This window comes from Rhinatrema bivittatum, chromosome 6, assembly GCF_901001135.1.
Source record: "Rhinatrema bivittatum chromosome 6, aRhiBiv1.1, whole genome shotgun sequence".
NCBI lineage: Eukaryota > Metazoa > Chordata > Amphibia > Gymnophiona > Rhinatrematidae > Rhinatrema > Rhinatrema bivittatum.
The window spans coordinates 167,741,271-167,768,450 of NC_042620.1; the positions used below are offsets into that span (position 1 = coordinate 167,741,271).

The window sequence follows — 27,180 nt, forward strand, 5'->3', positions numbered from 1 at the left end:
GAAGGGCTCGTGGGTACATTTGTGCACGCTACCTGGCATGCACAAATGTAGACCCAATTTTATAACATGCACCCCCATGCGTGCGCCGAGTCCTAGGGGAGCCCCGATGGCTTTCCTCGTTCCCTCCGAGGCCGCTCTGAAATCAGAGCGACCTCGGAGGAAACTTTCCTTCCGCTTCCCCTCCCTTCCCCTATCTAACCCACCCCCCAGCCCTACCTAAATCCCCCCCCACCTTTGTTTCATGAGTTACATCTGCCTTATTTCTAAACAATAAGCTGTATAGCCCCTCAGTAGCATTGTGGACTGCTGCTTAGACATGATCTTACAGATTGCGATTCTAAATCAAGCCTCAGAATCCCTGCAGTGGTCTTTGAATTGACTAACCCCATTTGTATCAGCAATGATCAATAAAATCCTTCCATTCTCTATGACTTTGTGATATTATTAGAAACAGTAAAACCCTTGTTCTTTTTACGTTGTGGTGTATACACCATTTGCCATGTGTTAACCATTACTTTGCAAAGACATTTTCTTAGTGTTCATAAATGAGGTTTTATATGGGAAGTTATAAAAAAAATAAAGTTGGTGCATTTTGTTTTCAAAAGAGAAGTGCAGGAATATATAGTCTAGCTTAAGGGCCTACGGTAAATGTTTACAATGTTGGAAAGCATACCAGGATATTTCTTGTGTGTCTACTAAAGCTTATTGTCCTTCATTTACATGCTGGTGCACACTAATGTAGCTGAATATAACTTGCCTTGAGCAAAAAATGAAAAAGTGTGAGCTAAATGTAAAAAATAAAATAAAAATAATAATGTTAGTGTATATCTACGAACATCTTTTAGCTCAGGTTTAGCATGCATATTAGGATCTTAGAGGTGAATTTTGAAAGCCCAACATGTGCATTAATTAGGGGATGCTCAAATAAGTCAGGCTTGTGGATGCCGAGCAGATTTTAAAAGCCGCTGAGATACGTTTGTATCTCCTGCAGCATGCACATCTCAAAAGTTTTCAAAAATGACTGGAGTATTAGTGTGGTCTGGTCAGGGCATTGGTGTTTCAAGATGTGAACCAGAGATGTGCGCATAAATACTGACGTGCTCCTGCTTGCACCGAGATCCACTGCCACGTAACTTTACTTCTGCTATAGGTTATGTGTAAATGAAAAATTAAAGAAAACTATGCACATCTGCGTGCATTTTAGGGTTGGGGCTAACTGACGGGAGTGAACGTATTAAACCAGGGGGTTTGGAGGACCTATCTGTTAATTGGGTGACCTGGGGAAGAACTGATAAAACTGGGAATGGAGTCAGTGCATGCCACTTTTAAAATCCCGATTTACTCAGTGGCAGTAGAAATTTGCACGTACTCACTTAAAATGTGGTTCATGAGTGCGCATGGCCAGGTTATTTTATAACATCAGCGCAATGGTATGTGTATGTTATAAAATGGCTGTGACCCTGGGTGCAGGCCAACGTATGTGCACAAATGTGCATATGTGCATTGGTTTGAAAGTTACCATCCCTGTGTATACCACACTATTTTTTGGCTACAATAGCTGGCCTTGGCATGCATGCTAATTTTATGCCTCTAAAAATTAGCATATACACGTGTATTCCATATTTTGTAAAAGTCAAAAATACACACATATTTTTACTTTCGTTCACACATATATATGTGTGGCCAGCCCTTCAGTCAGCCACTAGATGGCCCTTAATCCCTTACTATCAGGACTAGTTATAGCATTGGGATTTTCCATTCTGTTTCAGTCTCTCCACTGAGCTGACTGTGATTGGCTATACCAGGTGCATAAGGTGGATCTAGAGGTAGAGAGTGTGTGGTCAGTTTGAGTTAGGTTTTGAGGGGAAAGGAGCTATTTTTACTTTCTCCCTGCTGAGATGGGCCCAGCATGGTGTTTAACTTACATTAGGGGAGATTCCTCATCAGTATTCTCCCTGACTGAGAGAGTCTGCATCCCCTTTTTAAGAGAGAGAGGTTTTTGAAGATTTTGGTCAGCTTTTGGATTCGTTTTCCTTATTCTGGGGAACACCCTGTGCTTTGAAGAGGGGAACCCCCCCCCCAATCCTGAGAGGAGGGGTTGGACCCCTCTACTCCGTAGAGGAAGCAAGACCAGTGACAGCACTACTCAGCATGAGATATTCTGGATAGAGACATTTGGATTTTTCCCCTTTTTGTTAGTGTAGAGGTTATTTTCCACTCCTCTGCACACTTGTGGAAGGAGATAGAGGGCTGCTGGTAGAGCTGAAACATCAGGCTTCTCTCCCAGAGAGGTCATCCAAGATTGTAACATCTAGCCTTGAGAGATTCCCAACTGGATCTCCACCCCAAACGGATCAGGACACAGGCTGTATGCATCAGACTAATCTTTGGACTCAGGTAGGATCTTTTCATGGTGTGGAGCTCCTCCCTAGGATTCCCCATACTGGGCTATTTGCACAGATGAGGAGACAGTAGCAAGCTCCCTGCCAGGAGCTAAAGAGATGGACACAGCACCTCAGCAAAGAGATAATGTAAATAGTTAAAATGTACAGTTTCATTTGTGGAATATTTGTGGGTCAGTGATTGACCTTTTGCAAATAATCAGTAAACTTAAGTTTATTTATTTATTTATTAGCTTTTATATATCGACATTCGTGGGTACATCATGCCAGTTTACAATATAACTGAAGGCGGAAATTACAAAAAACCAGGGTGGGGGGAGAGGGAGCAGATAGGAAGAGAGAAGGGGCAAGAGAAGAGAGGGAAAACAGGAAGAGGAGAAAAGGAACAGTACCTGATGGAAAACAACAGAAGAACATAATAAGTAACATTGCAAATTATACTCTCATTAAGGGACTATGTATAACCTTATACACTGTGGATAACCTTATATAAATTATACACTCCAAAAAGTATTATGTACAATAATAACAAAAAGTATTATATACAATAATATACATTATCTTTAACTAGTACATACAGGAGACACTGATAGTGTCAAGAAGGACAAGGATAAAGGATTGTCCGTGGTCCATGCCCTTGAGGAGCGTGTCAGTCAGTGAAAGTTATAGGCTTTCCGTGTTACGAGACTTACGGAAGCCGAATTGAGAGGGGTGGAGAATATTATGCTCTTCCAGATAGTCAGAGAGCTGAGAATTGACTATCTTTTCCATAATTTTAGATATGAAGGGAAGGTTAGAGATAGGATGGTAGTTTGAAGGGTTGGTGGGGTCAAGGGTAGGTTTTTTGAGAAGAGGCTTGACAACAGCAAGTTTGAGGGGGTCTGGGACTTTGCCATGGGAGAGGGAGAAGTTGATTATGTCGGACAGGGGATTTGTGATGATGGAGGGAATGGAAAGGAGTGCGTTAGTGGGGATAGTGTCAGAGGTGTGTGTAGCAGGTTTGATTTTTTTTTAAATTGATTCGATTTCTTTAGCGGAGGTTAAATCGAGAAACTCAAATTTGAGGTTGGGATTTTTGGGAGCAGATTGGCTGGAGAGGGGTTGGAAGGGAAGCTTAGGAGGAGGTTTGATATTTTATTTTTGAAATAGAGGGCGAGTTCTTCACATTGCTATTGTATTGTTCATCTGTGGCGGGGGGGGGGGGGGGGGGGGGGGGGCTAGATTTAGTGAGTTCTGCCACATACGGGAATAAAGCATTTGCATTCAATTGGTAATTATGGATTTTTGCAGAGTAATAATTGTGCTTAGTTTGGAGGGTAGAGTCTGTAGGTGTGTAGTGTAGATTTATAAATGGCTGCTTGCTTAGGGGTAGGGTTTTTGCATCAGGTTCTTTCTTTACTTCTAAGGTCATTTTTTTAGATTTTTTTAAATCAGTGGTGTACTGGAGTTTTTTTTGCTGACTGAGAGCGGTGTATTTCTTTATTGATGATAGGGAAAATTTCATTGGCTATGGTAGTGGTGAGCTTGTTCCAGGAGGAAAGGGCAGCATCGGGATTGGTGAGGTCTAGGTTGTCGGTAAAATTGTCGAAAGCAGAGATGAGGTCTTCAATGGTGCATGGTTTGCGAAAGAAGATTTTGTTACTATGTGTGGGGGTGGTAGAGGAGGGCAATTTTATGGCGAGGAATACATTGAAAAGAGAGTGGTCTGACCATGGGACAGGGATACTGTCAGGTGAGTGGGGAGTGTGTATACAGGAGTTGACGAAGATAAGGTCAAGGGTATGACCTGCTTTATGTGTGGGGGTGGTGATGAGTTGTTTGAAACCAAGAGCAAGTAGGGAGTTAAGGAAGATCTCACAGGAAGAGGTGGTGGGGATGGCATCCACATGGAGGTTGAAGTCTCCTAGTATTACAGCAGGGGTGTAAATATTGAGATTGTCAGAAATAAATTCAATGAGTGGGGATAGGTCGTGTTCCAGTAGGCTGGGGGGTGGGGGGGGTATATGAGGCAGATTTGTAATTCTTTGGATTTAAGAAGGCCAATTTCAAATTTGTGGGGGGCATTGATGTTTAGTAGTTTGAGTTTGAGGTGTTTTTTAGTGGCAAGGAGGAGGCCACCACCTCTTTTTTTAGATCTTGGGATGGAAAAAATGTCGTAGGCATGCGTGAGCAGCTGGTTTATGAAAACATGGTCAGTGCTTTTAAGCCAAGACTCTGTGATGGCGCAGATATCAGGGCTGGAATCAGTAAGTAGATCATGGTTGAAAACCCAGTCTGAGCCCAGCCTGTTTGTTCCTGAAGAGACTACATCACCAGAGAGATCCATGCACAGCAGGAGGGACACTCCATCACCTGGGCCACAAAGAATTTCCTTTCATCCCACAGAAAGAGCTCACTGCCTGTGAGATGTAGGGTAGGGAGAAGGGGAAGGATGGTGAGAGCAGCCCCAACTAACAAATACTTTTATGGCCCTAGGGGAAACCACAACCCTCAAACAAAGGGTTATACATGCGTAAAAAGGGGCAGCATAGGGTAGCTCTGGTGTGGGGCCAATACTTATGTACATGCTATCTTAAAAGAGACTTCGCTTGTACACTTTCCAACTTACTCATGTATTTTTATACTTGCCTATTATCTGGTGTAAGTGATATTAAACATATTTATTGTGTAGTGCAGACTGGATGGGAAATCTGGATGAACTGGGGGGAGTTTTGGCTAAAGAACCAGGAAAGACTCAATGACTTGGAGAAAGACTAGGTGAACTGTTGGACCAACTGGTAAACTGGTTACTCTCATTTACATGCACATGTTTTAAAAGTGGCTGACTTACTTAAATCTTGATTTATGTGTATTAGTCCTGTTTTACATTTGCGTATAAAATATACGCATGTATATATGTAAAACTAGGAAAAGTACATGCATTCAATTGATATACATATTTTCAATGCATTGCATGTAATCACATGTAAGCCAATAGGAAGTGGAGACGATGAGTGGTGTACGTTAGTGGTGATTAACCATAAGTAAAAATGGTACAGCACTGAAGGTTTACGGATCCTTGTAGTGAATTAATCGAAAAATGAAATTTCTCTGTAAGCCACTGGTCGTGGCTACTTGGCAGCAGCCCCTTTGAATATCCCTCTGCAAGGCACCCATTTCTCACCTTTGGCAATTCCCTTTACTGATTCTTTGTAACATAAATTTGTCTCAGTGTCCTCTGGGCCTCTATCCCTCCCGATGCAGCCCATGTGGTGAAACACAGCCTGTATTGGGGGACTGAAATTTTACTCTAAGTATCCTTGAATAAACAATGGTAACGTTTGCCTTGAATCTTCATTTTTCATTTTTTGATTAATTCACTACAAGGATCCATGATCCTTCACATGTAAGCCTACATATGTTGCAGATACACATTAGAGATAGGAATGGAACCATAATGTAGTCTTCATTTTATGTTTAATTTGTATCATTAATCCATGTAGTATATAGAAGGAAAGACCATTTTACAAACATGTTAGAAGATGCAGATTAGCTAACTTAACTGTTATGTATTCCCAAATGTCTGAATAAACCAAATATGTATTAACCTTGTTTGATTCTACATTCTACATTTAAAGTAACAGATACCAGTTTTAATACACATGAAATTAGAATTTGTAACAACCATGCCAATTTTTATACGGTCTAAAACAGTCATCCAGTAAAACCTAGAAGCATAGCACTGTTTCATGCAATTTGCGTAAAGTTTCATAAATCTGTCTGTCTATCATAGCTCTCTTTCATCAGCAGTGTGTGACTTTGATGTCTTTATTTGTAAGAGGTTTATGTTACCTTGTATGGAAGCAATACAATTCCTAGCAACTTCAATCACTCCTGCATGACAGTGCGGTTTTCAGGAATGATGTTAAATACAGCCAAATTCTGAAATGGCTTTCTTCTGATGTTTTCCTTTAATGGTAGAAAAGTGCAAGCATTGTACTTAAAAAAAAAATAAAAAATTGATAAACCAAAAAAATAAAAGTTTTGACTTAAGAATGACCATTCATGCATTATGTGTATATTATCTGCTTCCTTGACCAAGTGTAATACACAATTTATACTACAATATACTATTAAACATCTTTTGCTGACAAATCATCTGTAACTACAGGTTTTCATGTGTCTTGATTACAACCATTTAGCTTGGCTGGAAAAATGACAGTGTATACTAACTTATAATTCTGGTGGCATATAGGAACATTACTATGAAAGTGAAAACTAAACTTCAGTCTAAATTTAACAATATCTGTGATTGTCAGCCAGAGAAATCTTTACCATGTTTATTCTAAGTGACTAAACAGGCTGAGGGATTGTGTCACCTACCCTGACAGTAAGGAGAAATTACTACTTACCTGATAATTTTCTTTCCTTTAGTGAAGGGTAGGGCAATCCCATTGAGTGGGTTATGCACCTCTGCCAGCAGATGGAGATGGAGCAAAAGCTGACATCATGGCTATATAGTCCCACCTCAACATCAGGCCACCAGTATTCCCTGGAAAAGCCAAACTGTGGACAAACTGATTATACTTGAACATCATTATCTACAGGCAAACATTTGTGTTCTTAAGCAACAGGAACACTGAACTCAGTCAAAGATAGGAACATATCTAGCAAACTATGGGCTAGAAAAGTCATTTACCAGTTGACAAAGAAGCACAGGAATCATACTCTACATACCTCACCCTAAGAAAGGCTAACCACAAATTTAAACACCTGCAGCTGAGGGCAGGTCTGAGATTGACCTACCCTTCATTAAAGAAAAGGAAATTATCAGGTAAGTAGTAATTTCTCCTTCCTTAGTGTTCGGGTAGTTCAATCCCAATGAGTGGGATGTACCAAAGCTAAATTCAAAAAGGTTAGGAGACTGCCAGCGGTCCAGGCAATACTGCCCATGAAAAGGTAGCATCCTCCCTAGCCCTAACATCCAAGCAGTAATGCTTGCAGAAGGAGAGCAAAGATAACCATGCCGCTGCTCAGCAAATTTCAACAGACGACAACAAAGTTTCACCCACGATACTGCCTGAACCCATGTGGAATGTGGTCTTATCTGCCTTAGAAAGGCAACTTTAGCAGTCACCTAGGCTGTCGTAAAAAGGTCCTTAATCCAGCAGGCTATCATTGCCCGCATCCCTGGAGCTCCTTACTTACCTCCACCATGGAGCACGTGTTGTAAATCTGCTGTTAGCTGGATAACTGAAGCGAGTCCTTGCTAACTCAGATTGTTAGCGAAATAGAGACCTTTAAATATTGGAAGCAGATGATGTCATCTCAGGGGGACGCCCCTGAGGTTCGCGATCTTGCTGGTACTTCAATCAGAGTGCGCGCGTGCGCACCCTATGTCTTCAGGCAACATGGCGGATCTGCAACGTTGAGCCGGTCTGGGGACGCCGGAGGGAGATGGCATGGAGACGCTGCGGCAGCCAGCCGTCCATCAGACCCGAAGGGAGTCGCCACAGAGGTAAAGAGGGCAGAGTGAGGACGTCGTGCAGCGACAGTCGCAACAGCATGAATAGGTGATCAGACTTCAGAACAGACTTAATCACCTCCTATCACTGACGTAAAGGATGCTTAATGATGAAGGAAAGCAAAACACGGTACTCATCTTCATCTCTGTCCCTGTCCAAGGCAGGCAGAGAAATGGACAGAATCAAATGAAACTCCAAAACCCTTTAGGCAAAAAAGAGGGCACCATCCGAAGTTGAACCATACCTGGAGTCATATGGAGAAGGCTCAGAGCACGAAGGAGCCTGCTGCTCAGGGGCTGGATGTGCCAATTAGATTGCTGCCCAACATCTCCACTCCGCCCACCATACCTCTTTTGTGACTCCCTCTTTGGTTGATGGATGTTTGGCTGCTGCGGCGTCATCTTGCCGACCTCCTCCGGTGTCCCCGAACCGGCTAGACAGTGCCTTCCGCCATGTTCTACTGAAGCTTAAGGGCGCAGAAGCAGCGCGGCCCCGACTCAAGTACCAGCTGTGGCACAAACCTCAGGGGCACCCCCCTGAGATGACGTCATCAAGCCCGGATATTATTTAAGGTCTTCGTTTTTGCTAGCTATTCAAGTTAGCAAGGGGATTCCTCCAGGTATTGCTGCGGATGGGATTAGCTCTCTGCATACCTTGCTACTCTGCATCATTGGACTTTAGCAGGGGTACCCACTCGTCGGGGGCCTCGCTCTCTCTCTTGCTTTTCAGGTCGCAGTCTGGAACTGGTACTCGCTCCTCGAGGGCCCCACTTTCCCAGACCTGCTACCGAATACAACTTCTGCCATGAAGTCACCGCTGCCTACAACACCAGTGAGTTACCATCTCTCTCTCAGAGGTTTCCATGGAACCAGGTACTCACTCCTCGAGGGCCTACTTCATTCCAGCCTCTGGGCTGCTTCAAGAGACTATTGTGTCAGTGTTACCATCAAGGTTCTGTTCCTGAACTCTGCATACTCTGCCTACTCACTATCTTCAGTTTCTCTATAGCTCAGCCATCCTGGGATCACTGTTCCAGTGTAGTTGTATACCTCGACGATATTCTCGTCTTCTCTCAAGACCTGCCTAGCCATCGCCAGGATATCTCTCATGTCCTCCAGCAGCTGTGAGATAATCAACTTTTTGCCAAGCTTGAAAAGTGCTCCTTTGAACAAGAGACTGCTCCTTTTCTGGGCTAGGTGGTGTATAGTCAGGAGTTTCAAATGGATCCTCAAAAATTAAAGAGTATCTGTTATTGGCCTCAACCCACAGGCCTCAAGGCAATCCAGAGTTTCCTTGGCTTCGCCAATTACTATCGCTCTTTTATCCACCATTATTCCATGCTGACCGTACCACTCATGGCCATGACTTGCAAGGGGGCCAACTCCTCCCAGTGGTCGCCTGAAGCTATGACCGCCTTTCAGGACCTCAAGTCTGCCTTTCTGAAGGAACCTTGTCTCCACCATCTGGACCCTACGTGCCCATTTGTGGTTGAGGTCGATGCCTCCAACATTGGAGTAGGAGCCATACTGAGTCAATACTCCACTCTGCACCCCTGTTCTTTTTTTTTCCCAATGCTTCTCACCAGTGGAATGTAATTATGCCATCAGGGATAAATAATTGTTGGCCATCAAGCTGGCCTTTGAGGAATGGCGACCCTGGCTCGAAGGTGCACAACACCAGATTACCATATACATGGATCATAAAAATCTTGAATATTTACATCATCCTCAGCGTTTAAAACCATCGCCAGGCCCGCTGATCCCTCTTCTTTACTTGATTCAATTTCATACTGCGTTATCACCCAGCCAACAACACTGATCGTGCTGATGCCCTCTCCAGGTCGTTCATAGCTGAGGATGTTCTTGATACCCCTGGGCATATAATAGACCCAGCTAAGGTCATTTTGTCTGCCACCTTCCCAGTACCACTGGGGAAGACAGTGGTCCCTCGCCTCTAAGATGAAAGGTTTTGCAATGGGCTCACGACTCTTTGACCTCCGGACATCCGGGTCAGTCCAGGACTCTCTCCACTCTGCAGCAGTACTATTGGTGGCCTACAATTCGGAAAGATACCCAAGCTTACATCAAATCCTGCCCTATGTGTGCCCGTCATAAGCTTCCAGCAGGAAGACCATGGAGACTCTTGCAGCCACTTCCCATTCCGAGCGAGCCCTGGACCCATATCGCTAAAGACTTTATTGTGGATTTACCCATCTCCAAAGGGAATAACACCATATGGGTTACTGTAGATTGCTTCTCTAAGATGGCATACTTTGTGGCTCTACCCAGCCTTCCTACGGTGCCCTAGCTTGCCAAATTGTTCTTTTGGCATGTGTTCCGACTTCACGGCTTTCCAAGCATATTCTCTCAGACCGTGGGATTCAATTCACCGTATGCTTCTGGAAATCTCTTTGCAAGAAGTTTAATATTTCCTTAGACTTCTCCTTGGCTTACCACCCTCAAGCCAATGGCCAAACAGAGAGGACTAATTGAACTCTAACGCAATTCTTGCAAGCCTACATGAATTTGCGGCAGGAAAACTGGGCCGACCTCCTTCCTTGGGCGGAGTTCGCATTAAATTCCCATCTGTTCACCTACACTGGTTTGTTGCCCTTCCAGGTGGTCTGTGGGTGCCAACTTTTGCCTCCACTTCTGCTCCCGCTCTCAGTGGCTTCCCCAGCTGCGCAAGCTACTGCCCAAGAATTGCATCAACTGTGGCAAAATACTCAACAGCTGCTTAAGCAAGCTGCCTTGGATCTAAGAAGGCCTTTGATGCCCATCATCTTGCAGCACCTCAGTTCCAGCCGGGGGAAAAGGTATGACTCAGTACTAAATTTATTCGGCTCAAGCTACCTTCTGCCTGCTTTGCTCCTAGGTACATTGGTCCCTTTCCGGTGCTCCGCCGTCTGGGTCCCATTACCTACCAACTACAGCTGCCTTCCTCACTCAAGATTCACAATGCCTTTCACATTTCTCTACTCAAGCCTCTGATTCTCTCAGGATTTTCTAAGAAACCACCGGATCCCTTACCACTATCTTCAGAAGCAGATGTCACCTATCAGGTTTGAGATTTCCTAGACATTAGGAAACATGGTAGAAAATGGGAATACCTCCTCTCATGGGAGGGCTTTGGGCCAGAGGAGAACAGCTGGGAACCCATGGCCAATATCCTGGACACGGTTCTCCTTTGGCAGTTTCACGCTAAGCACCCTCGCAAACCCAAACCCCCAGGGAGGGGCCTTAAGAGGGGGGTATTGTTATGCCCATCGGTCGCAGACGGCTACGAGCATGCTTACTTACATCCTGCACTGTTCTCCAGCCCTACCCAGGTCTGCTTGTGGCACAGGCCAATCTCTGCCGCCACTTTCCCCATGGCTCCTCATGGTAACCAAGACACCGCCGCCATCTATGTCTTCTCCAGGCCTTCCTAGGCATGCGCACGCGTCACTGGGCTCTCCTTTGAAGCCTCTTCGGCGGAAACCTTGGGGGCATCCCTGTACTTATGCTCCACCTTCGCCCCCAGCTAGCCAACTTGGCAACAAGTTTCATAGGTCTCTTCTAACTCCTGTTCCGTGTTCCTGTGGCTACGCTATTGTACTCCATTGAACTTTGGACTCTATCTGGTACCCGCTCCTCGGGGGCCAGTGGGCGATCTCTATGGGGACCTTGTCTCCTGGCCTCCCCCGCTCCTCGGGCTGGCCCTGTGCTTCCTGAAGTCCTACTCTGCAAGGCTCCCCGCTCCTCGGGGCTGCCCCCTGGAACACCTTTGCCACTCAGGAGTTTGTTCTAGTGCTTCCCCGCTCCTCGGGGTTGTGCCTACGTGCTGTGTTGCACTGTCAGCTCTTCCCCGCTCCTCGGGGCTGCATCCTCGTACTTCTCAAGAGACTCTCAGCACCATCCCACTCCTCGGGGCAGTGTCCTTATGCTTTACTATGACTGTCCGCACCTCCCCACTCCTTGGGGTCACGCTTATATGCTACTAGACTGCCAGCACTTCCCTGCTTCTCAGGGCTATGCTTCTCTATCATACATTACTCTGTTTGTCCAAATGTGTTATCTATACAGCAGTATCAATTTAATGCAGAGTTACATCCATATATTTTGCCTGGGCACTTTTCTTGCTCTAGTGAGAGAGTTGTTTATGTAATAGTATGCCCTTGTGCATTGGCATATATTGGACACACCAATAGAACAATCAAGCAACGAACAGTGGAACATAAAAGCTGTGTGAGGACAGGAAAGGAGTCTGCCCCATTGGTGGCTCATTGGTGTCAGGAGAATCACACTGTTGAGGATATTAAATTCTTCCTGATTAAACAGTGTTACAATGTTGAAGGGGATACCCACCAATTACTTACACAGTGGGAACAGAAATGTATTTTTTGAATAGGGCACATTGGCCCCCAAGGGACTAAATGCTGAGATAGAGTGGGAAACTAAAATATATAAATTTCCCACTGTGAATAGAACAATAAGTATTTTTTAAGCAACCATCATATAGCACTAGTTCCCGATGAGTTTATCGGGTAGCCTGTCGGAGCTAAAAATGCTTCTGAGTGCAGTGTGATTTAATCATTGGTTGCTGTGAGTAATTAAAGTTAGTGGTGTACTTAATTTAAGGATGCCACGGCAAGCACTCGGTTTGAAAGTGCTTGCCTTCTGCTGCGATGTGCTGCAATTTTAAAGTTGAGGTCCCTGTCAGGTTCGCAGATGTGTGCCCTGGCCGGGGCTAAAAATTTTACATCCTGCAATGGGGTCCCTTTCAACGCCCGACTCTGGAGGGTTTCGGAACTTCGTCCTTCTTCAGGGGTGCAGCAAGCTGGTAAGAAGCGGCTATTCTTTTAGACTGGAAATCACACATACAAGGCATCATGATTTTAAGTATAGCGCCTATGGCATATATGTTATAATAACTCAAAGCACTATATCTATAAAGGTTCTATTCTTAATGGCACACATTGCATGGATCCAAATTCAATAAACATTATGAATGACACTGTACCGCTTACCCACTTAGAGTTTGACATCAGCGTGAAAAAAAGCAATCTTCCCATCCGTACGGGGATCTCTACAGTGTCTGATGTGGTGCGGTCTAAAAGAATAGCCGCTTCTTACCAGCTTGCTGCACCCCTGAAGAAGGACGAAGTTCCGAAACCCTTTCTAATAATTCCCAACATTCTGTTTGCTTTTTTGACTGCCGCAGCACACTGAACAGACAATTTAAATGTGTTATCCACTATGACACCTAGATCTCTTTCTTGGGTTGTAGCACCTAATATGGAACCCAACATTGTGTAATTATAGCATGGGTTATGTTTCCCTATATGCATCACCTTGCACTTATCCACATTAAATTTCATCTGCCATTTTGATGCCCAATTTTCCAGTCTCACAAGGTCTTCCTGCAATTTATCATAATGTGCTTGTGATTAACTACTCTGAATAATTTTGTATCATCTGCAAATTTGATTATCTCACTCATCATATTTCTTTCCAGATCATTTATAAATATATGGAAAAGTAAGGGTCCCAATACAGATCCCTGAGGCACTCCACTGCCCACTCCCTTCCACTGAGAAAATTGTCCATTTAATCCTACTCTCTGTTTCCTGTCTTTTAGCCAGTTTGCAATCCATGAAAGGACATCGCCACCTATCCCATGACTTTTTAGTTTTCCTAGAAGCCTCTCATGATGAAATGTACCCATGCAGTGAAACCACAAAAACACTTTTGCTTGCTCCTGAAAGGGGTGGGCCCAGGAGTATGGTTATGGAAAGTACATGCAAGGATTTTATTTTGAAATCCCCCTGTGTGTACTTCAATATTTGTTCCCCCGATCCACAAGAGCACATATTTGCAAAGGGAAACTTTGCAGGGAGTTATGTATAGATGTATATATAGTGGCTGCCTTCTTCTCTGCAGCCTCTGAAGCAGACACAAAGCATCGAAACACTGATAGTGTCGGGTGGGCATATATCACAACTAGGAAAATAGATTGCTTAAGATGATACTGAATACATACATTCACAAAAACTTCAAGATAAGTTCAAGGAGCTCTTGTTCTTCCACAGTTTTGACAGAGTGATTATCAGAAGAGATTTATTTTTCTGTTTTATAGAACTGAGCACAGTTTTAAAAGGGAATTTCATTTGCATATAAAATATATAAAAAAATATTTTTGAAATGTGATGTCACACTAGCAGGGTCATTCATTCTTTTGCAATGTGCCGGTATTGCAGCAGTATTATTAAAATTAGGTGAAGGGGAGGAGTGTGAGCGGGGTTTGGGCTGAGGTGGGGTTGGCACTACCAACAGAAGGAGATCCCCTCTGCAGGTCTCGGCAGTGGAGCAGAGCTGTGCAGAGACCCAATAGGACCTTCACCACTACCAACCCTTGTTCCCTGCAGGTTGAGCCCTTGGGTACTGGGGCCGGCTGGACTTAAGCTCGGGTCTCTGAGCGAGAAATCCAGGAGGATGACAGGCGAAGGCAGAACCAGATGGGCCGAGGTCAGGGGCAGGCAGCAGACAGATGAATCCTGGGAACAGGCCAAAGGTCGGGGCAGGCAGCAGACAGATGAAATCCGAAGAATGTACCAGGGTTAAAACCAGATGAACCATCCGAGGAGCAAGAGACCAGGTCCAGGACAGGGGCTTGGGGCCAGGAGGAGAGGTGAGGAAGAGCAGGAGCTGGAGCAGGAGCATGGAGAAGCAGGAACAGGGGCTGGAACACGGAGAAGAAGGAACAGGAGCTGGATCATGGAGAAGCAACTTGCTGACCCTGAGAGTGCGACCTGTTGCTGAGACAAGGATTGAGCAGCAGGGTCTGCCTTAAATAGGCCTTTCTTGCTGACATGGACATCCGGGGCAGTCCCTTTAAATGTTGCAAGGAGCGCCACATGCACACCTAGGAGGAACTGAGGCAAGCAGTGCGGGGGCGACAGTACCGGCTCCACACCATGTGGAAATGAAGTGGCGGTGGCAGCTCCGGGGCATCGGAAGGAGGGCTGGACTAGCTCAGGGGGTAAGTCTGCCTTTGCTGTGTGGTGCTGTGGCCAGCCATCACAACAGTACCCCCTCCTCTAAGTCCCCCTCCCAGAGGTTTGGGCTTCCTTGGATATAAGGCATGGAAGCTTTGGGGAAGTTTTTTATCCAAAATGTTGGATGCTGGATCCCAAGAGTTTTCCTTTGAGCCGTATCCCTGCCAGGATAAAAGATACTCCCATCTTTTGTTCCTGCAGTGAACATCCAATACTTCTTTCACTTGGTATACCTGATTTTCAACAGAAGATACCTTCTGCGGAGTCGGGGTTCTCCTTGTGGGCCAGGACAAGGCCACTGGTTTGAGAAGAGAGATGTGGAAAACATCGTGGCTCCTTAAGTCATGGGGAATTGGAGTTGTGTTATTATTCGTGATAATTGTGGGTGGATCCTTGGGCCGGTGGCAGATAACCACGCCCACGGGGGAAGATCCCGAGAAGGACCACCAGTCAGGCTCAGAGTTGGAGACACACACACAGTTTAAAGAGTTTATTAATAGTTCTTAAAATTTGCCAGAGGGGGCAGTAGTGAGTAATACTTGAACTGCAGACTAGCAGAAACAGGCAATCACAGAGGGCAGCAGTGAGTAGATCAACAGCAGTGATGAGGAGTCCTGTTCCATAATGGAGGAAAGGCAATTCCAATGCAGATAGCCAGAGAGGCTAAAGGTAAAGGACTGCAAGATGAAGAAATTACTCACTCTTCTTATAGCTGTGAGGATGGTATTCCAGCAGATGGTAGATGAAGCAGATACCAGGATATGCAATCAGGCCCTTGAGGAGCGAGTACCTGGACAGAGAGTAGGTACCTGAAATAAACAAAGTAGGTAAAGCAAGCATAGGGCCCCTGAGGAGCGGTTTCCCAAGAGAACAACCCCCGGAGGGTGGAGAGAACTTCCAGTAACAGCAGGAGCAGCGGAGAAGCTAAGACCAAGCAAGTCCTTGCTCATTCAATTCAGTCCGCAGTGAAGCAAACTAATATACTCCCAGGAAGGGGCAGAGTTACTGGTAGGGGTCGGCCTTCCTGAGTAGTTCCTCTTTAAAACCAGGGCTGGCTTTGCTGCATGCATCTAGAGGATGTTGGGGGTGGGGTCCTCATCTCTGCAGCGTTTCAAAAGAAGTCGCAAGCCCCTTGACCCTGCGGCAGCCCCCGTGAATTGGCAGCGTGTCAGAGCATGGGCGGAGAGGGTAAGTTGAGTCAGCCTACTCGGCTGACAGGCATAACAGTACCCTCTCTTGAAGGGACCCTGCAGACGGTTCATCAACTTCCTCCTCCTCTTCTGTAGTCCAGCCCTCCTCATCCATGTCCAGTACTTGGGTATCAGTAGACTGTAAAGGAGGATGCATCTGATGTTGTAGAAGAGCATGCAGGTGCTGAATCTCATGTTCCTTGTATTCCAATACAGCTAGAAGACCTTGCGAGGTTAGACCCTGAAGTTTCATCTATTCTTCATTCCTCTATTCCTTGAAATATAATTGTTTATCCTTGTGTGCAAATTTGCCGTACGCAACAGATTTCTCGGATGACGAAGACATCCTCTGGTTGAAGAATGACACAAATCATCTCTTAGAATCAGACGTGGCCCTGGGTGGTCCAAATGTCTTTAAGCAAGACATTGAACAGGATGGACCCCACTGGATCTGTTCAGGGGAAGACCAATAAAACTGAGGCTGATGTCTTTGTAGCCAAGGTAACCCCAAAATTATAGGGCTCACTGCTTCAGGTAGAATGAAGAAGGAAAGATATTCAATATGATTAGTTCCAATCCTCAAGGGTAGTAATTGCGTGATGCGGCTGACTTTTCCTGGAAGAGGGTCTCCATGCACTGATGAAAGAACTATTGGAGGATTCACTGGTGAAGTGTGAATTTGATAATATTCTACAACATCTTGTTGAATGAAATTAGCTCCAGCGCCTGAATCCACCAAGGCCTGTGTAGGGTTATTGGACATAGACAACTCCAAAAAGGCAGGTAACAAAAATAGAGGTGAAGCCGCTATAGGATCACGGTTGACACCCTTCATAGTCTCTGGACACCCTTTTCACTCCAAAAGGGTGAAGGCGGAGAATCCGGGGTCACTGATATCCTCCGGCGGCTGATGAGGAGTAGTTACGGCTGCCGAAACCTGGGCTCATCCTAACTGCATAGGTTCATCCCCAGAAGGGACAGGATCTTCAAACAGAAGAGGAGAGTTGGAGGAACGGCCCCTTCGTTTAGCATGGTTTTCTCAGGCTCGTTCCTGGAGTCTCTGATCAATCTTGCCATTTTGCCATTTTGCACAAAATGGCGCCGGCCGTACGGCAAAACGATTCGACTGCAGGAGGTCGTTCCCGGACACCCGCTGGACTTTTGGCAAGTCTTGTGGGGGTCAGGAGGCCCCCCCAAGCTGGCCAAAAGTCCCTGGGGGTCCAGCGGGGGTCCAGGAATGACCTCCTGCAGTCGAATCGTGTTGCCGTACAGCCGGCGCCATTTTGCGCAAAATGGCGCCGGCCGTACGGCAAAACGATTCGAGTGCAGGAGGTCCCTCCCGGACCCCCGCTGGACTTTTGGCAAGTCTTGTGGGGGTCAGGAGGCCCCCCCAAGCTGGCCAAAAGTCCCTGGGGGTCCAGCGGAGGTCCGGGAGCGATCTCCTACGCTCCTGACGTCGGGGGACAAAAAACAAAATGGCGCCGGCGCTACCTTTGCCCTGTCATATGACAGGGCAAAGGTAGCACCGGCGCCATTTCTACAACGCACCGCAGGCCCGAGAGTAAAAGGTCACACTGGGACCCCCGCTCTGGACCCCAGGTAATTTAAGGCATTTGGGGGGGGGGTTCGGGAGGGTGGGGGATTTATTTGAAAGGGTCGGGGTGGGCTTTAGGAATGTTTTAGTGTGCCGGTTTTCCCGCCCTCCCCCGATTTACGATTTACACGATATTTACAAAAACAAAACCGCGACGATCCGATTCCCTCCCCCCCCCCCCAGCCGAAATCGATCGTTAAGACGATCGATCACACGATTCACATCTCTAGTTTCTAGCGTGGCCAATCCAGGTTACAAATACCTGGCAGGATTCCAAAACGTTGATAGATTCCATGCTGGTTATCCCAGAGATAAACAGTAGATTTCCCCAACTCCACCTTAATAATAGTTTAAGGACTTTTTTTCCAGGAACTTATCTAAACCTTTTTTAGACTCAGCTACACTAGCAACTTTCACCACATCCTCCAGCAACAAATTCCAGAATTTAATTATGTGTTGAGTAAAATGTATTCCTTCTGTTTGTCTTAAATGTATCACCTAGTAACTTCATTGAATGTCCTCTAGTATTTCTACTTTTTGAAAGGATAAATAAGTGATTTGCATTTACCTGTTTCTTTCTACTCATTATTTTATAGACCTCTATCATATCTCTCTTCAGTCTTCTCTTCTCCAAACTGAAGAGCTCTAACTTGTTTAGCCTTTCCTCATAGGGAGCAATACAGATGGAGCAATACAGATGCATTATGATATTCTGTGTTTTATTCTCCATTTCTTTCCTAATAATTCCTAGCATTCTCTTTGCTTTCTTGGCTGCAGCCACACACAGAGAAGAAGATTTCATCATTATCTATGATGATACCTAGATTCTTTTCCTGAGTGGTGACTCCAATGTGGAACCTTGTATTTTGTAGCTATAAGTTGGGTTACTCTTCCCTACATGCATCACTTTGCATTTGTTCACATTAAATGCCATCTGCCATTTGAATTACAATTTCTTACAATCCTCTTGCGATTTAACATTTTTTAATCATTTTGTATTGTGAGCAAATTTGATCACCTCATTCGTTGTTCCCATCTCTAAGTCATTTATAAAATTTTAAAATGCAGCGATCCTAATACAAGTCCCTGGAGTACTTCACTATTCACCTTTTTCCATTGAGAGAATTGATCATTTAACCTTACTCTGCTTTCTCCCTTTTAACCACTTCTAAATCCACACTAGAATATTGCTTGCTTTCCTATGACTTTCTAATATCCTCAAGAGCCTTCTTTTCAAATGCTTTCTGAAAATCCATATACACTATATCAACTGGCTCACCTTTATCCAAGTTTATTCATGTCTTCAAAAATTACAGCAAATTGGTGAGGCAAGACTTCCCTTGGTGAGGCTAAATCCATATTTACTTTGTCCCATTGAACTATATCTATCTGTATGTGCAGTAGTTTTATCCTTTAGAATAGTTTCATTCGTTTTTCCTGGCTCTAATGTTGGGATCACTGGTCCGTAGTTTCCCAGATCAAACCTGGAAACCTTTTTAACAACTGGTGTTACATTGGCCACGCTCCAATCTTCAGGTACCATAACTGATTTTAATGATAGTTTTACAAATTACTAATAGAAGGTTTGCAATTTCATTTTTAAATTCTGTTTGTACTCTGGGATGTTTATCATCTGGTCAAGGTGATTTGCTGCTCTTTACTTTGTCAATTTGCTTTAGTACCTCTTCCAGGTTCACTGAAACTTTTAATTTTCCTTTGACTCATCAACTTTAAATAACACTTCTGACACGGAGATTTGCCTTACATCTTCCTTAGTAAAGACCAAAGAAAATAATTTATTTAATCTCTCTGCTATGGTCTTGTCCTCCCATAGCGCCCCTTTTGCCACTCAGTCATCTAATAATCCAACTGGCTTCCTCCCGGGCTTTTTGCTTTAGATATACATGTAAACATTTTTAGTATGAGCTTTTGCTTCCACAGCAAGCTTCTTTTGAAATTCTGACTTTGCATATAACGTTCCAGTGTTTATGCTATTTCCTGTTTTGTTCATTCAGATCCCTTTTCCATTTTTTGAATGATGTTCTTTTGGCTAGAATAGCCTTTCTCACCTCATCTTTTAACTACGTCAGCAATCATTTGGCCTTCCTTCCACCTTTTTTAATATGTGCAATGCATCTGGTCTGGGCTTCCAAGATGGTATTTTCAAACAACGTCCATGCTTGATGTAAATTCTTGACCTTTACAGCTGCTCATTCGTTACATTTTTCATATTCATTTAAAACAAATACACATCTTATCATGTTCCGTGACAGGCAAATGGGAGGTATGCAAATCAGTGAGGAGAGGAAAGATGGTATGTTTCACTCAACATTCATTTTACTACGTAACTATTCAGAATGCCTTTCTGATTTCAAGAGGGAGGAAGAATGCTGCCACTGAAATGAAATGCAGTAAAAACCGGTGTAATATGAGCTGCTAGACTGGAAAAGTTACAACCAGGCTGGACAGGTAAAGAAGGGGGGGTTTCCTTTAAAAAGATAATACAGAGGCTTATATTCAGTAAGTTGGGAGCAGTGATCCAGCTAAAGTTATCTTATGCTTCCAGTGTTGCTCTAATAGCAAAATTGAAAGCAATCAAGATCACACTATTATCCCAGCTGAAGGGCTGCATTTCTAAAGATACTGGGTAGGTGGGAGTGTCCTGGGAGTTTGGGTTTGAATTCTTAAACGGTCCACAGCGCTCAGTTTATAATGACAAACAATGTTTATTAGAATGAAGAGAAACAGTTTCAACTCTCAAGCAGGCCGATACAGTGCAGTGCACTCCGGTGGAACACACTGTTAACCCGCGTTTGGACATGCGTTTTCGATGTGCTAGCTTTACCCCTTATTCAGTAAGGGGTAATAGCGCGTGGAAAACGCGTGTCCAACCCCCCCCCCTGAAACTAATAGCACCGCAACATGCAAATGCATGTTGATGGCCCTATTAGTTATTACCGCACAATTCAGTAAGTGAAATGTGCAGCCAAGCCGCACATTTTACTTTCAGAAATTAGCGCCTACCCAAAGGTAGGCATTAATTTCTCTCGGCACTGGGAAAGTGCACAGAAAAGCAGTAAAAACTGCTTTTCTGTGCACCCTCCGACTTAATATCATGGCAATATTAAGTCGGAGGTCCCAAAAGTTAAAAATAATTAAAAATTAAAAAAAAAAAATTTATATTGGCCCGCGGATTGAAAACCGGATACTCAGTTTTGCTGGCGTCTGGTTTCCGAACACGTCGCTGTCAGCGGGTTTGAGAACCGACGCCGGCAAAATTGAGTGTCGGCTGTCAAACCCACTGACAGCTGCCGCTCTGATCAAAAAAGAGGTTCTAGGGACTCGCTAGTGTCCCTAGCGCCTCTTTTTACTGTGGGTCCTATTTTGAATATTTTTATTTACTGAATCTCGCACACAGGAGAGCGTGATTTTTACTCTATCGGCCTGACAGTGACTTGCAAGGTGAAAGGAGTAGCTGAACAGATAACAGCCTGGTTAGCTGTTGTGAGTTCTGGAGCTCAGCAATCGGACAAGGACGTCTGCAGCTTGTGGTAGAAGTTGTAACTAATCAAACAGACTATCAGCATATGGGAAATAGATATAGAAAGTAAGGTGAAAGGAAAATGGTTTTCTTGGAGCTTGAAGAGAATGAAGGAGAGCTGTTAGCTTCTAAGAGCCTGCCTTTAACTAAAATCTCAGCAGGAAGTTAAACAATCCCAGATTGCTTTGAGAGAAGGAACCAATTGGACAAGATGAGAGAACTCAGGCAGAGATAGAGAGCAAACAAGAACATATCCAATAAGAGTTCAGCACCATTCAAGCAACATTCCAAACAGGAGAACTCCACAACATGCAGAGAATCCAAGCTATGCAACCATCACAAGATACACAGGGTGGCAGCACAATAAATATAAGCATACACTGTGGAGGTAGAAGAAGGGCATTTAGTGACATTTTCTGTGGAAATGGAGAGGGAACATTGAGAAGGTGGGGGACTGTCCTGTGGACACCAACACATTTTTATGTACTTTCAGAGGGGTTAGAGAGGGTTGGGGGTGTTGGCCCAGCAGGGCCATTTATTAAATATTGGGGGTTTAGGAATCAGACTGCAGGGCAACACTACATTTTTATTTTTTAAACAAAACAGTATCACTTAACTAGATACAGCTGAAAATCAAATAAGTTAACTAAATAACATAAGCCTGCCCCAGAATGCCCCTGGAATGCCTTTTTTTTTAATCCAGCCATATTTTAGCCAAATAATGACTTATTTAGCTAAAATATATTCAGATAAATACTCCAATAATAACAAATGTGGCATTTAGCTAGATAACTTGTGAGTTATCCAGCTAAATACATTGAATATTGAACCCACAGTGTCTATGTAATGCACTAGTGCTAGCCTTTACTGATGCTGCCTGGATAACAATGAGTATTTTAAATTAGCCACGTATAGAAGAACTAAGACCCTTAGCTTATACAAGCCATAGCCTGAATAAGACTGAAAGGAACAAGCCTGCTCATAAACTAAAGTTCTTACCCTTTAAAAAGGTGGTTGTGACACGTATAGGGACTACCTTCATTTCTATAATTCATTCATTTTTAATTATACACTTAGATGAAATATTTAGTCGAGTTAAAGTAAATGTCAAAAGTACAATGAAATCACTACAAATAAATATATAGGTAATTTTCACGAGTTTTATTTATTTTATTTATTTAGGACTTTTATATACCGACATTAGTGTATAACATCATACCGGTTTACATTGTAACTAAAAGAGTGGAAAATACAAAAAACAGTTAGGGGGAGGGGGGTTAAACAAGAGAAAGGATAGGCAGGAGAAATACAGAACAACAAAAAAGGAGTAACGGGAAAAGCATCTAACAGTGGTTATGCTAACATAGCAGATAAACTAGTTACAAAAATGTGCAGAATTGATGGAGGAAGTGTGTTTAACACAGCACATACATGTATAAGTAGCTATGCTTATAGATTTGCTTGTATTTTATAAACTGTGTTGTAGGAACTGCACAGTTTATAAAATACTACTTATCTTCAACCATAAATTAGATGTATATGTTTCAGCATGCTCACATTTTTTATGCATGGATCCACATAACTTGTATACCTATTTTATAAAATTATGCTCATTCATTTTGCATCCAAAATAATTGTAATATGCGTATGTAATTATTAGGGGAGTGAAGAAGAAAACTTTTCATTTTGGTTCATTCATTCATTTTGTAGGTCACCTCCCTTTATTTGGTTTATAATAAACGAAAACATTTTTTTTTTATTTTTTTCCATTCATTTTTTGTTTTCCATTAAAGTCAACAGAAGAAGCAACTCCTCAACGACACTGACTTAAATGGAAAAAAAATGAATTGGGATGGGGTCCGCCTAGGTGCATGTTCCAGGGCTTGGCCCTGAGTCTGTGTTCCAGAGCCAAGACCTAGGTCCAGCATTAAAGCTTGGCCCTAGACCTAGTCACATTGCTGAGGCCTAGGCCAAGTGCTGGAGCCCATCTGGTGATCTGGCACTGGGGTCAAGCCTAAGTCCTGCTCCTAGCAGTGAGGCCTAGTCCCAGCTCAGAGGCATAGGCCAGGTGCCAAGTCCTGGATAGAAGCCTCGTCCTATTGCCGAGGCCTAAGGCCTGGCACTGGGGATTGTCCTAAGGCCTGGTCTCATGGACAAAGCCTAAACTTGGCTTGAAAGCCAAGGACCAGACCTCCCAACATCTTTTATCATCTGAAAAATGACACCATCCAATTGGAAGACGTGTCACAGTGACATAACTTCAGCACCATCCTCTGAAACAGATGATGTCATTTTGATGTAAGACCTTTGAAATATATAGCCATGCAACAAAATGGCACTGTCCATTTGGGAGGAAGACACTACATTGTCTTTACTGCAGTGCAACCTTCAAACAGACAGTGTCTTTTTTGTATGTATTTATTTATTTAAAAACTTTTCTATACCGTTGCCAAGTTAAATACCATCGCAACGGTTTACATGTAGGCACATATTTAATGTAGGTAAAAGTGTACTATAGTACATTCTAACAGGTGCCGTCAAAGATTTGGTTACAATATATCATTAGACATAGTCATTTAGTGAAGTAGTTCATGACCAATTGTACCAAGGTACTTACACGGGTAGTTTTATCACACCTAGTATTATAGTTATGCTTATTGTGGTGTAGAGTTCATAGACTAATCTACTGTAGAGTTCTAAGTACTGGGTGTCGGTGCCTTTCTGTCTTTTCCTGAATAATTTCTCTCTATTCTCTCATCTCTTTGTAAAATGCTTGTTTAAAAAGCCATGTTTTTAAACTTTTCTTGAATGCCTTGAGATCACTTTGTAGCCTGATCTCTGGAGGCATTGTGTTCCAGATTATGGGTCCTGCTAGTGATAGGGCTCTTTCTCTCACTTGTGTCAGTCTTGCTGTTTTAACTGATGGAATGGTTAGGAGTGCTTTATTTGCTGATCGGAGGTTCCTGTGTGGAGTGTGTACCCGTAATGCTGTGATATTCGGGGCCTATTCATAAGCCAAGGCTTGGTCCCACTGTAGAGGCCTAGGCCTGATGCAAAGGCTTAGGCTCAACACCTTGGGTTGCCTGAAATCAGGTCCCATTGTTGAGATCTAGTCCTGACTCTATGGCCTGGACTGAGGCTTGGTCCAGTTACTGAGCTTTTGATACTGTTCTGTATAGGAGGCTCATGAATAAACTGAGCAGCCTGGGTATGGGTTCCAAGATAGTATCATGGATTAGAATGTGGTTAAATGGGTGATAGATGACAGAAGGGAATGATAACATGCACTATGAGGAGAAAAATGTGATTAGTGTAGTGCCTCAGGGAGCAGTCTTAGGGCCAGTTCTGTTTGGCAATATTATAGAAGCATAAGAGTGAAAAATTTGCTTTTTTGCAGATGATACTAAGGTTTTCAACAGAGTGTACATCACTGAAAGAATAGACAGAATGAAAAGTGATCAAAGAAAGCTGGAGGAAAAGTTTAATTCTTGGTAATTTATATGGTATTATAGTGTCAGATGATCTGAAGGTAGCGAAATAGTGTGATAAGGCAGAGGCCAGAGCCAGAAGGATGCTTAGGGAGAGGCATAACCAGGTCATTGATGAGGCTAAACCTGGAGTACTGTGCTAATATTTCTGGAAACCATGTATCAGAAAGGATCTAGAGAGGGTAGAGACAATGTAGGGTTTTTATGAAAAGCAAGACAGGAGGGATATGATACAAACATATAAATACATGAAATGTATTAATGCAAAGAATGCCAAGCTTTTCCAATGGAAAGGAAGCTGTAGAACTAGGGATTACAATATGAAGCTCCAAAGTAATAAATTCAATGTCAGGAAGTATTTTTTCATAGAGAGGGTGGTAGATGCCTAGAATGCCTTTCCAAAGGAGGTGATGAAGATAAAACCAGTAACAGACTTGTATTTATTTTTATTTATATATATTCCACTTTTCACACTTTTTTCAGCACTTCAAAGTGGATTACATTCAGGTACTGTAGGTATTTCCCTATCCCCAGAGGGCTCACAATCTAAGTTGGTACCTGAGGCAATGGAGGGTAAAGTGTCTTGCCCAAGGTCACAAGGAGCGACAGCGGGACACAAACCCTGGTCTCCTGGTTCATAGCCCACTGCTCTAACCACTAGACTACTTCAAAAAAGCATGTGATAAACAAAGAGGATCTCTAATTGCAAGATAATGGTTATGAACACTGGACAGCCTTCATTAAATGACATATGTGGCTCAGGGCAACAGTGGTGTGGCTGGATTTTGCTTCCTGATAGGTATGAGGTGACCTGTATGGATCAGTAGTTGCAACCCTAAATGACACAATGGGAGTGAGAATTGGGTTTCATGTAATTTGATCGACTTTGGGTAGATGAGCATATAGTCTCTGTGCAGACTGGTTGGGCCAATTTGGCCTTTATCTGCAGTCATTTACTATATTACAATGTAAACCTGTGTATCACTTGCTCCCTTACAAGTCCAAAAATAGGGTCCTGGATCTATATATCCTCTTCAAGTGTACCTCCGGCTCCTACTCTTCTACCTCTTCCTTTGCTGAAGCACATTTCACATGTAACCTGTTGTCAATGGTTTGTTTGCTCCCCATAAAAATATTTGTTTGCTCCCCATAAAAATATTTGTTTGTTGGAGCTGCTCTTGCTATCCTTCTCTTTCTTGCTGCACCTCCCAGGGAGTGAGCTCTTTCTGTGAGGAGAAGGAAATCCTTTGTGGCCCAGGTGATGCAATATGTCTTCTACTGATGTATCTGTTATGACCGTCGGTCACAGATGATTGCGACCGCTATTACTCACTTCGTATGTCACTGCCCTCTCTCCTCTGGGAAGACTCGCAGCTGTGGCTAGCCACCTTCAACCCTCATGGCTCCGTTCCAGGTCTCCCCAGGGCAGCGAGGACGCCGCCGATCACCATGTTTATCCAGTGCCTTCCTAGGCACGTGCTCCATGGCCCTCCTTTAAGGACGCCGGGGCGGGAACCTCAGAGGCGTCTCCCCTTGATGACATCACTAGCCTTGGTCTCTTAAGCACCATTGGGACCTGGCTCTGATTGACTTGGCAATGAGTTCTCTCCTTGCTGAATCCTGCTGTTCTCGCTACGGACATTGGTTCCTGGTTCCTGCTCCTCCCGGTGTAAGACACTCTCTGGTACCCACTCCTTGGGGGCCCTACTCCTGTCTCTGGCTATCCGCTCCTCGGAGGGCCCTGTGCCTTGAACACTGACTGCCTTCTTCCCCGCTACTTGGAATTTCTCCAGGAACTACTCCTACTGTGAGACTCTACTTCGGTGTACCCTGCTCTGCGGACCATTGCTGGACTACTCTTCCCATGAGACTCTGCTTCAGTGTACCCCACTCTGCGGACCATTGCCAGACTACTCTTCTCATGGAGACCCAGCGCTGGGGTACCCCGCTCCATGGGCCATTGCCATCGCTTGTGACTAGCTGTGCTCCCCTGCTCCTTGGGGTAGTGTCTGAGAACTTGGGACTGTGCTGCACTCCCCACTCCTCAGGGTAGCATCCTGCCTACCCTGTGACTGTACTGCACTTCCTCCTCAGGGTGGTGTTCTCCTGCACTGCCAGAGACCCCTGGGCTTCCCCATGTCCCGGGGTAAGCCCACGTCATTCCGTCTGTACTGACTCTCTCTGTGGCGCTGTCCCCTGGGGGTCACCCTCACAAGCACTTCTCCATACCTTGCTTGCATTCCCCACTACTCGGGGCCCTTCTAGCACTCTACCACTAGGGGGACTTATCCTGGATACCATATCCTTTTCCCAGTCTCCTGCTCTTCTGCTACTCGCAGGGTGTGTCACCTGTAGCTTAGACCTCACCTCCCAATGGTGAGGCTCAGTGGGGCTCCTCCCCGTGGGCAGTACCATCTCTCTCACC

The 27,180-nt window shown here is 44.3% G+C and overlaps 1 protein-coding gene across 4 annotated transcripts in view; it reads left to right on the forward strand.

Moving 5' to 3' along the window:
* ERBB4 (erb-b2 receptor tyrosine kinase 4) overlaps positions 1–27,180 on the forward strand; it is a 2,403,189-nt gene that overhangs the window by 802,217 nt on the left and 1,573,792 nt on the right. The gene's annotated exons all lie outside the window — the stretch shown is intronic.